This window comes from Physella acuta, unplaced genomic scaffold (genome assembly GCF_028476545.2).
Source record: "Physella acuta isolate Inbredline_101_S28 unplaced genomic scaffold, ASM2847654v3 ptg000315l, whole genome shotgun sequence".
Lineage (NCBI taxonomy): Eukaryota > Metazoa > Mollusca > Gastropoda > Physidae > Physella > Physella acuta.
Genome location: NW_026731834.1, coordinates 1,036,840 through 1,042,839, shown reverse-complemented (window position 1 = coordinate 1,042,839; position 6,000 = coordinate 1,036,840).

Below are 6,000 nucleotides of genomic sequence, written 5' to 3'. Positions count from 1 at the left end.
CCAAAAAATATAAATAAAATGAGCTCGGGTTAAAGTTGAATATTTGCAAAAATTTAAACAATTAAACCAAAAAAACCCCCACAAAAAACAGTATTTCAGAAATGAGAAAGAGAAATAAAGAACCTTCTCCCCTTCGTCGTCACACACCGTCACTTAAGTTCGGACCATCAACCTTTCCCACTGTTGTATGTAGATAACCCACCTTTGACCATCAACCTTCCCACTGTTGTATGTAGATAACCCACCTTTGACCATCAACCTTTCAACTGTTGCACATAGATAACCCACCTTTGACCATCAAACTTTCCCACTGTTGTATGTAGATAACCCGCCTTTGACCATCAGCCTTTCCACTGTTGCACATAGATAATCCACCTTTGACCATCAACCTTTCCCACTGTTGTATGTAGATAACCCACCTTTGACCATCAACCTTTCCCACTGTTGTATGTAGATAACCCACCTTTGACCATCAACCTTTCCCACTGTTGTATGTAGATAACCCACCTTTGACCATCAACCTTTCCCATTGTTGTATGTAGATAACCCACCTTTGACCATCAACCTTTCCCACTGTTGTATGTAGATAACCCACCTTTGACCATCAACCTTTCCCACTGTTGTATGTAGATAACCCACCTTTGACCATCAACCTTTCCCATTGTTGTATGTAGATAACCCACCTTTGACCATCAACCTTTCCCACTGTTGTATGTAGATAACCCACCTTTGACCATCAACCTTTCCCACTGTTGTATGTAGATAACCCACCTTTGACCATCAACCTTTCCCACTGTTGTATGTAGATAACCCACCTTTGACCATCAACCTTTCCCACTGTTGTATGTAGATAACCCACCTTTGACCATCAACCTTTCCCACTGTTGTATGTAGATAACCCACCTTTTACCATCAACCTTTCCCACTCTTGTATGTAGATAACCCACCTTTGACCATCAACCTTTCCCACTGTTGTATGTAGATAACCCACCTTTTACCATCAACCTTTCCCACTGTTGTATGTAGATAACCCACCTTTGACCATCAACCTTTCCCACTGTTGTATGTAGATAACCCACCTTTTACCATCAACCTTTCCCACTGTTGTATGTAGATAACCCACCTTTGACCATCAACCTTTCCCACTGTTGTATGTAGATAACCCACCTTTGACCATCAACCTTTCCCACTGTTGTATGTAGATAACCCACCTTTGACCATCAACCTTTCCCACTGTTGTATGTAGATAACCCACCTTTGACCATCAACCTTTCCCACTCTTGTATGTAGATAACCCACCTTTGACCATCAACCTTTCAACTGTTGCACATAGATAACCCACCTTTGACCATCAACCTTTCCCACTATTGTATGTAGATAACCCACCTTTGACCATCAACCTTCCCATTGTTGTATGTAGATAACCCACCTTTGACCATCAACCTTCCCATTGTTGTGTGTAGATAACCCACCTTTGACCATCAACCTTTCAACTGTTGCACATAGATAACCCACCTTTGACCATCAACCTTTCAACTGTTGCACATAGATAACCCACTTTTGACCATCAACATTTCCTACTGTTGCACATAGATAACCCACCTTTGACCATCAACCTTTCAACTGTTGCACATAGATAACCCACCTTTGACCATCAACCTTTCCCACTGTTGCACATAGATAACCCACCTTTGACCATCAACCTTTCCCACTGTTGTATGTAGATAACCCACCTTTGACCATCAGCCTTTCCACTGTTGCACATAGATAACCCACCTTTGACCATCAACCTTTCCCACTGTTGTATGTAGATAACCCACCTTTGACCATCAACCTTTCCACTGTTGTATGTAGATAACCCACCTTTGACCATCAACCTTTCCCACTGTTGTATGTAGATAACCCACCTTTGACCATCAGCCTTTCCACTGTTGCACATAGATAACCCACCTTTGACCATCAACCTTTCCCACTGTTGTATGTAGATAACCCACCTTTGATCATCAGCCTTTCTCACTGTTGCACAAAGAGAACCCCCCTTTGACCAGCAACCTGTCCACTGTTGTATGTAGATAACCCACATTTGACCACCATCAACCTTTCCCACTGTTGCACATAGATAACCCACCTCTGACCATCATAAACTATGCCGCCTTCTTTTCCCTTCCTGTAGTAGCCATCGTAATTTTTTTTGTCACATTTCTTTCTTTATCTCTCTCTCCACCAAAAGCATACACACACACTCACACACACACACTCACACACACACACTCACACACACACACTCACACACACACACACACACACAGATCTGCGTACCGCCAGCGCCAAACGCAGATTGTGGAAGTGCCAAGAACCTTAATCAGTCTGACAAAAAAACTTTTGGAGTTACCTTACCGGATGTGCACTTAGCCCTCCCACTTAGAACCGCAGAAAACAAACATAATGAGGTATTTTGTCCGCGTCTATTTTTGTTTTGACCGCCTTGCGTATTATCCTGTCTTTGTGCTGAAACATGCTCACAAAGGCACGTAGCAGGGGCATATTAAAGGACGACCACTCCAGTGTTGTACTTGAGTTTAAAAGGGGGACAATCGTGTAAAGAAAGGCGCGTGTTTCAAAATTGGGATTCTCAATATGAAGAGTTCCTTTTGTTTAAGAGTTCGATAGTACGATAGAGTAGGTAGGCTACAAAGCGGTATTGAAAATTATTGAAAAAAGAATTATTTTAAAAAAATTAGGAGGCATCCATAATTGAATACAAACTACTGGGGGAGGAGGGGAGGGGGTGGGAGAAGAAGGCTCGTTATTTTGTGACGATGTGTGGTGAGGGGGTAAAATGTTTCAGAATGTATGATGTCACACTTTTGCATTTAAAGCTGAATTTTAGCCGCTATTTTGTGTTTATGAAAAATGTTTTAGTAAATTGTCACAGAAATTAATTAGTGTGATTCTCAATGTTGATCGAGCAGATTCAATATTTTAGAAAGAATTCGATGTTTAACAAAACAATGTTACTTCAATTTTTAGGTGGGGGGTGTAGGCTAAGGTGTGACGTCACTTTAGGGAGATCTGGCTTCTTTTATGAAGTGTGACGGAGGGGGAGGGGGGTAAAGTTGTTTCTTTAAAAAGTGTAATGTCATTTATGGATGGACCCCCCCATCTGAGTTTCTTGCATGCATCTCTTCGGGGGGTAAGCCTCCCCCCCCCCCCCAAAGAGTCTACCCCCCCTCTCCCCACCCCCGAACGAAATGGAATTTATATAGAAAATATATACTTTTAACAGTGTCCGCCCCCTCCCGCCCCGGGCCCCGGAAATTTTAGTCTATCCCCCCCCCCCCCCGAAGATTTTAAGTGCCCCCTTCCCCCCCCCCCCGGAGAAAAAAGTCTGGAAGAAACACTGCCCGCCATGTATATATTTGTTAGTGTATATAGTGAGGGTGGAAGAGTGGAGGGAGTGTAACTAGTGCCCGTTTGTGTCTAGCAGTAACTTAAAGAAAAATGCCATTTGTTAATATATCACTGCCATATTTTGAATGTATACTTATTATTGGAAAAGTACCCTTTCCGTGTCTTGTCATTTGACTATAGTTTAACCACAGTGGCGTAGCAAAGGTGGTGCGGTGGGGTGCTTGCCCCGGGTGGCACATTTTTACTAAGGGTATGTGTTAGAATTTGCTTTTATTCAGCAATGTTTCTGTCGCAGCGGCTAAAATCCGAATTCCTCACGAGGCATTGAACTCCGTCACTGTATGTTTGTGTGTTAAAACAGCGTTAAACAAAGAGTTGTCGTGATTACGTTTATACAGCGGATGTTTCCATGGTAACCACCACTTTTTTTTTCTTGGTAACCAAAAGTTTGTTCCTCGGATAATATATTTTGCCTATGGAGATCATTTAAAGACTTTCTTGTAAATTAAAAAAAAACAGAAACATTATCTAATAAAAGTTAGCATACCATTTTTTTTTTTAAATGCTCGTGTCTGTCTTTCATCTAATTTGCAGGATTTGCATTTCTTTTGTCTCATGTGCGTAGTTTTAAACTTTGGAAGGGAAACAATCAACATTTTTATAAGCATAAAAATAATGAAAGCTAGGGTGTTTTACCTCCCTTTAAATAATGGGTCTACACTTTTACTAAAAATATAAACATTCCTTTTCACTTTATATATTTTTCTTTACAAGAAAAAATGGAGATAGTGAAAATATTAAGCAAGCAAAGTAATGAAAGTCATCATTAATCCATTGGAATATATTGTAGGCCGTCCTTTTAAATAAAAAATTTTGTTATTTAGCAAAGTTATGGTTTGCCTTTTCGTAAGATTGATATTGCATGGATGAAATAAAACGTTATGTTTTGTGTTATATTTCAAAAACACAAAATAAGGTTCAAAATAGTTAAAGGCCCATTCGTTATTGTTTTTTTAGGCGCACAAACATTACACACTGTTTTTTTTTTAGTTGATCTCTGGCAGTGGCGTAGCCAGGATCGTCTCAAGGGGGGTTCCAATTTTTCCCGGGGACAAACTTTCGATTTGCACCCCCCCCTCAAACTCTCGATTTGCACCCCCCCCCCCTCAAACTCTCGATTTGCACCCCCACCCCCCTCAAACTTTCGATTTGCACCCCCCCCCCCTCAAACTTTCGATTTGCACCCCCACCCCCCTCAAACTCTCGATTTGCACCCCCACCCCCCTCAAACTCTCGATTTGCACCCCCACCCCCCTCAAACTTTCGATTTGCACCCCCCCCCTCAAACTCTCGATTTGCACCCCCCCCCCCTCTCAAACTCTCGATTTGCAGCCCCCCCCCTCAAACTTTCGATTTGCACCCCCCCCCTCAAACTTTCGATTCGCACCCCCCCCCTCATACTTTATATATATACCTAGGGGTCTATGGGGGGGGGGTTATGACCCCCCCTAACCCCCCTGCCTAAGCCACTGATCTCTGGCCTGTTTGTTGGTACCGATTTCTACCCGTCAACTTTAGAATTTTGCCCAGATACAATGTTCTATTGGCTGGTCTACCTCAGTAGCGTAGCGAGGGGGGGGGGGTACATATGTCCCCGGGCGCCGGGAAGGGTCGCTACGCCTCTGGTCTACCTGCTTCTCAATATCCCTCTTACCATGCGCGTTCCTACCAAGTTTCAAGTACATCTACGGGTGGGCAGTGTCTACACCCCACCCTCCAAGTAACTCCATCCCCCCCCCCCCCACCCCCGTGGACGAAATTGTAAAGTTAATTAATTTTAATAGAACATTTATACTTTAACTAGTTTCCGCCCCCAGTGGCGTAGGCGGGGGGGGGGGGGTAGGAGGGTCATAACCCCCCCCCCCCCCCCCATAGACCCCTCGGTATATATATATAAAGTCTGAGGGGGGGTGCAAATCGAAAGTTTGTTCCCTTGTAAAAACTGGACCCCCCCCCCCCCATTTGAGACGATCCTGGCTACACCACTGTCCGCCCCCCTCCCCTTCCGGAGAAAACTATCTGAAAGAGCCCCTCCTCGTTACATGTACTCTTGTCATCATCTAGGCTTGTCCGCATTAAATTCAGCTCAAACGCGTTCTTAACATACCCTTGAATCTATCGGAAGCGTCATTTTTGGGTCTTATACCCTCCGTCCTCCCCAGTTGTTGCAAAGGTTAAACTCAGCACCCCCCCCCCCCTCCACACACACACAGTGACACAAACCAAAGAATGGCGTCACAATTAAACACTTCATGTTATATTTCATTTTTGAAAGGGGAATAAACAGGCTATGGTGACTTATAAAATATATCTTCAGTAGCTTCCCTTTTAATTAAAATCTAAAATCTCTCAATTACGTCCCGTTTAATACTGAAAATATGAATGAATTTGGTTCAATACTAACTCGATTCAATGATAAATTTTTTCCGAACAATTTACAAAAGAATGTATTCTTGAAAATGTAAAACTGCTGAAATTAATTTAAATTGCAACAGTGTGACTCCACAACCACACGGCAGTAGCCCCTTT